The 6,425-nt window shown below is 42.7% G+C and overlaps 1 protein-coding gene across 2 annotated transcripts in view; it reads right to left on the reverse strand.

The window, feature by feature from the left end:
* The window catches only part of SLC6A6 (solute carrier family 6 member 6), a 93,037-nt gene that overhangs the window by 58,110 nt on the left and 28,502 nt on the right, over positions 1 to 6,425 (reverse strand). The gene's annotated exons all lie outside the window — the stretch shown is intronic.

Genomic DNA, 6,425 nt, shown 5'->3' on the forward strand with positions numbered 1-6,425 from the left:
GGCTCCCAGCCGCTGATGTCGTCTCGGTATTTTTCATTTTCGTGCATTGTTTTAATCGTTATTTTTTATCTTTACACAAAGAGTGCCGTTCTCACAGAAAAAGCATCCCACGGCGCTGTCACCGCCGCTGCCTCTCCCTGCGCCTGGGCCCTGGCTCTTCGCTTTTCTCCCCGGCCCCCCGGGGGAGTGGACTCTGAAGCCGGTGCCGCTCTGGGGACAGGCTCTGGGGACAGGTTTGCTCCCGGAGCCGTCTGCTGCTGGAGGAGGCAGCGCGGGAGCGTGGTCTGGCAGGTGCCTGGGAGGCTGGGACATCCCTGCTCTGCCCTGCGCCTCCCAAGCGCGATCCCCGGCACCGGAAAGTCCCGGTGGCAGCGGGAGGACAAAGTACGGCCGGGGCGATCGGCGGGGAAAATGAGCAGGGCAACGTTTTGTTTTGCGTCGGGTTTCACAGAACCGAAAGCATGTCCTCTTCCCCTGCAGGCGAACGGGTATATGACTCAAACATGTCCTTGCTCTCCTACCTGCATCCCCCTGGTTCTCTTAATGAAAGGATTCAGCAGCAGTGTCGCGAGGCATTTTCATATAACCCCTGCTGAAGGCTTAGTAGGAGCCTCTGTACTTCAAAATATCATTTGCATTGTGGGGGTACAGTAGTGGTGAAAAGGAAATTCTGGGGCATCTGTGTTTCACAGAAGTCCCACGGTAACCTTGCACTGGGTACAGCAGGGATGGACCAGACGAGAGTGAATAGTTCCCACACCTCTGCTCTCTAGGTTTTCCCGAATACAAGATGAAACCTTTCTACACCACAAACTAGGACAGCAGTTACTGGGGGACCACCTCCGGAGCCCATAACCTATGCATAGGCTGCTGGGGGCATCAAATTCCATCACAGCAACCTCCAGGGAGGTCTCAGAAAAGGCTGATTTCCTTAGCTGGTTCTTGCAAAAGCTGCACCATTCTGCACGTTTTTTGATGGCAATATAGGATGCCAGAAAACCCTGTGCCACAGTCACACAGCCGATTTTCCCTTACTCCAGTGCATTCTGTGATTTTCTGTATCCGAGCTGATTTGAAACGTGAGTAGGTTTTTCGCAGAAAACCAGATAGAGATAGGATATACACAGCTAATTGATGACATATCTCCACTGAACAGCCTCGTTTAAACTCGTAACGATGTAGTCCGTGCTGCCACCTACGTCTTCTGATTCAGGTTTCTTGTGTACTGCAACTTTGATTCGTAGGCATCCTTTGCAGGAGGCAGCTCACATTTTGTGAGGCTCCACGAGGGACCACAAACAGGCGGCTCTGGCTGCACTAGGGAGTGAAGCAAAAGGTTTCTCACCGGCTCAGCCACTTGTTTGGTTGCAGTGAGGATGCCTAGATGCAGATTAGGAGCCAGCAGTCACATCAGTGAAATGTAAGTAGTGGCTGGAGCCTTGTCTGTGTGAAGGATCCTGCCAGCACAGCTGTACCACTGACAGCAGTGGAATATTTTGCTCTAGTTCTCTAGAGGAATCAAAGTCTGTATTTTGTCTCTTGCTCTCTTTTCTTCTGTTGCTCCTCACTTCTTAAAAGTCAGCCACACAAAGCACATGGTTTTTCCATGTGTTTAAAAATAAAATGTTTGGGGTAAAAGACCAACAGCCAAAGCTGTTTTGAAGTCAGAGGCATGTAAACAGTACCTGGAACCAATAACAATAACAATAACAATAATAATAAGTCCTTTTGTGCCATAAATGTGCACATTGCTATCTGCTATTTCATTATGAGACAGCACAACTTCTGAGAATGTGCCTGATGAATATTTGGGGGAGCTCTGCCTTCAGCTGCAGTGGCGCACAGCAGCACTAATGCTTCTGGCTTCTCCACTCTCTTATGTAACCAAAATCACAAGTTAGAGCCCAAATTACAAAGCATAAGCATGTGTATAATATTAAGCATACAAATGGTGCCTGAAATTACTATCCTTTTCATGTAGGTCTGTTTTTAATCTGTTAGAATTTTTGCTTCTGCAGCTTTATTGATTTCAGTGTCTGCTGATGCAGTTCATAATGCAATCAAGCCTAACCCCTTAAAAATCCCACTGTGAAGACATTAACCCAAACTTAACTAAGGCCAAAATCACTCTGGCTACAGGTAGGTGGAGTTCAAATGACTTTTATACCTTGAGTATATCCTGTATCAAGATGCTGTAGCAAGCAGAACACCGTATCCCCATGGCTGCTTTGGCAACCAGTCAGAGTGGCAGGTTTCTGCACCCCAGCCCAAGGCACGGGTTTGCCATCACCTTCCTTTGAGTTTTCCCTCTTTCTCAGAGACTATTTCTGCCATTACCATGTTGATCTACTTGCTGGAGTTTTAAGGTGTTGGATGCTGATGCAGCGAGTGCCTCTTGTATCTGTTTAATCCGATAACACAACTCTTTTTTAATCTCCACGTCTGGGTCACAGGGTTTAAAAAAGACACTGGGCCAAATCCCCAGCTTGGCTACAACGTGTGGAAATGTACTGAGATGGCACGAAAGTCAGGAGAGATTCACTGTGTTTGCACTCAGGTAGAGAGGTCTTGAGGGATGTGAGTGCCAGATTTCAGATGGATGAGTATTAACCCAAGGCTATGGCAGAGATAATTCAGGTTTCCATAAGGTGAGGTGGAAGGAGGGATATTACACCAGGGCCTAAAATATGTTCATCAGCAAATTCTCATTAATTTTAAAATAGCAACCAATTTAATATTTCTTCGTTTTTCAGGAGAAACCTTGTTTTCATTGTTTGGCTGCTAGAGGGAACATGATGTTTCATGGACTCAGGACCAAGACTGGGCATGGACAAAGAGGAGATTTTGCAGGGATTGGGAAGATTTTACAAATAAACATTAAAATTAAAAAAGCTTAAGTTCATCCAGACATGAAGTCCAGCAGAAATGTAGGAGAGAAATGGACAGCAGTGTCTTTAAAGGATTGTGTAAGCAAGAATGGCAAAAACATGGTCTGAATAAATCCATTGCACTAATGATTTTCTATATATGAATTTCCTATACAAAGTTATATGGGGTCAGTCTTTGGGGTTCCCCTGTATAGCAGAGGATCCTGAGCCTGAAAAAGGGAAGCAGATTTTGTTAGGGATTTGCATATCATGGAGTGACTCTGGATTGCAGATTTTAAGCATTACTAAATTGGGGAATAAATTGTTGCTATTGCTGTTACATACCAGGATATCTCACTAATCCACGCAATCCACTAAGTTGCTGTAGTTTCAGTCTGTGTTTATTTTAGATGAAATTATGGCCTGGACAGTTAATTTTTCTTAGTTTATCCATATAAATCATATATAAATAAGGTTTCAAACAGAAACCAAAACATGACCTGTGTTTTAGGTACACTCCCCATCATGTGAACCTGCCAGTGATAGAGCTCTGCACCCGGTTTACAAGACAAACACAAAGGCAATGAAAAACCACAGATCTGCTTGAAAAGTAGCCAGTTGGCATTAAATTCTCTTGCTTTAATGCTCTGGCTGGCCTATTTTGCTTATATTTGAGACTGCCTAGCCATTATGGGATTGCCTGCACTGGTCCTTTCTTTACATCAAGATAATTACAAATTAACTTAAGGCACTTAGCAGGGCTGAGAGGCTGGAGCTGGTCCTTTCTGAGTTTGGAAATGCCCATTGCTTTACAGTGGCTGATTCCTAAAGTGAGGGGCAAACACACAGGAACCAAACAGCCTGGAACCAAAGTGGTCACCCTGGCTTTTGAAAAAAGTGAGTGTGTCAAGTTAACTGACAGTCAGCTACCTGGAAATAAAAGCCTCTCATATATCCAAAGGTTTTCACTGGGATTTTCAAGATCTCCTGAGCAATTTAAAATCCTTGAAAGGAATGCACTATAGAATCAAAAATATAAGTATTATTAAAGAATGTCTCTGAACTGAAAGCCAGCCAGTTTCATAAAAATGAGCTAAAAAAGTAATAACAGGTAGTCTGTCTCCTGCTGGATGCTGTATGAACCGTATGTTTTGTATTTTGGAAGTCACTCTAAAACAATGTTTTTTTCTTCACTATTGTTGGGAAGAACAGTAGAAGAACTATGTATAAATGAGATTAAAGTAATCTAATTAAAAAAATAAACAATGTGCTTTCATCTTCAATTCATATCCAGTCATTTGGATCTAACTTTAAAAAAAGAAGATAAAAATTTAGAAATTCAGAAAGGATTCTGAAAGACAACTGTTGCCCTTTAAGATTAATGATAATCATACTTGTGTGTTCAAGGGAGAATAGATCCAGGGTTATGTAACAGGATAAAGAAACAAAATCCTTTTTCCTTAAATTAAAATAACCAGTATGTGTGTGAATTCTAGTCAATCACTGAAAATTCAGGAAACCCATTTTCTTTCACAACTGCATTCCACATGCTAAAATTGACGTCTTCTAACTTTTAAACAGAATCACAATAATTAAAGACAAAAAAGATTTGTTTGTTGCATTTGACCACAGTTTGCCAATAGAGGAATGTTCCCTAGGGAAAATTCTGTGGCACTTGCCCTGTGCAGCAATCCAAATATGTACTCATCTTTTTATTTTATGTGGCATTAGCAAATCCAGTTATTGCACTTCCCAATTGTTGTTTGTTTTTTTTTTCTTTTTAATCTGATTACCTAGTACTAGATATATGATAACTTATCTCTTTTAATCATTTTTTTGCCTGAAGTATTACATAACTGTTCTTATAAAATCTTGCAATGCCTGCTTAAATTTGCCAAAACTAGGACAAGAACAACAGGTAATGGATTTTTTGATGTTGGCATTGTTCTTTGCTGGCCTAATCATATAAAATTTACTTTAAAAACCACACAAGAAAATAATTTCCTACCATAGAACCTCCATTTTCCACTTCTGTATTTTATAGAAGCACTCATACCAGAATTTCTGCATCAGAATTTGACACATAAAATTCCTCTATCACATGAGTTCAATTTTCCAAAAGAAGGCAAATGGTAGTATTAATAACCAAGATATAAGCCCTGAAAAGGCTAAGTCACTGAATGTACTTGCTGAAAAAAAAGCAAAAAAAGACATCTTGTTGGATCTAATTCTGGAGTCATTGTTTGACACAATGCAGAGCAGTTGGGATTTGCATAGAAAGGCTTTGCTGAGCTCAGGTGATGTGCACTCGTGCGTGGGAGAAGCTCGTGTGAGCTTTGCTGAGTGACTCTGAGCTTTGTCTGCAGACCAAAATGAACTCTGCAGATGTTGGCTCATCCTTGCACATGTCCACACTCAGCGTTTCAGTCCTGAAAGCAAAGCTCCACATCTGGGCAGTTTAAGTGATGTTCCCTCACTGGACCAAGTGCTCTGTTAGCACTACTGCAGTAGCACAAGGCGTGCTTGGAGATGATGCACATGGTGAATATGCCTCTTCCCCTGCTAATAACACACCTGCCATGCTGCAGATAAATATTCTGCTGCTACAGAGTCTGCAGAGATTTCCTGGGCCTCACGAGCACAACAGGTCCTGCCAAGTCAAGATGGTTACATGGGTGCAGCAAAGGTGATATGGAATCTGGGAAGCTATGGGAGACAGGGAAGTTGGGGGACAGGGAAGAAGTTGTGGCAGACCCACTGTGAAAGCAGTAAAAGGTCAACAGAGTCTGAGGCTGCCCTGCAGAACCACTTCCATTTCCATTTGGAGCTGATTATTGAGCTGGGCAGGGTTGGCCTAACCACATCCCAGGTGACAATAGACATCACAGTGGAAAATAGTCCAAAAATGTACTGTGGAGGCAGCTGAGCCTTCATGACTTACACAATGGCCCCAGAAAAGCTGGTGGATTTTTGGTGGATTAAACTCACCAAGAAAGAAGAGTGATCACTTCAGTGAATTCATACATGCTCATATTTCTTTCTATTTGCCTATGGGTCCCTCTGCTCCCTTCCCTCTCAAAGTGATGGTGAAACAGTTATGAGGAGCATATAACTGAAAATTATACACTCCTTATATACTTTGTTTATTCTGACAAATTACATTGGAAGATATAGGCAAACACTGGGAGAAAATACTGTAAGAGACAAACCCATTCCCAAATGCATGCTTGTGCGAGTTCAGACAGATGGAATTTCTAGCTAGGTGAATTAATGCACTGCAAACAGAGAAAGGGCTTCAAATGCCTGAGCGTCCAGAAAAAAGAAGAAATTTAAAATGAACCCTGCAAGCTATCCAGCAACTGCTCATCCAGCATCATGATTTTAATTAACAGAACTGGAAAGCAAGCATATAATATAAACTTAAAAACACAGTGTTTTCCAGACTACCGGTCCGAATGCAAAACAAATGGCTTGCATCTGGTGGCAGGGAGGCAGAGTCGGGGTGGGAGCTGAGGCAGGCAGGGGCATCCACAGCTCTGCCCAGCCCTGCCCAGCCCT

The sequence above is a fragment of the Geospiza fortis genome, unplaced genomic scaffold (assembly GCF_000277835.1).
Source record: "Geospiza fortis unplaced genomic scaffold, GeoFor_1.0 scaffold70, whole genome shotgun sequence".
NCBI classification, from domain to species: Eukaryota; Metazoa; Chordata; class Aves; order Passeriformes; family Thraupidae; genus Geospiza; species Geospiza fortis.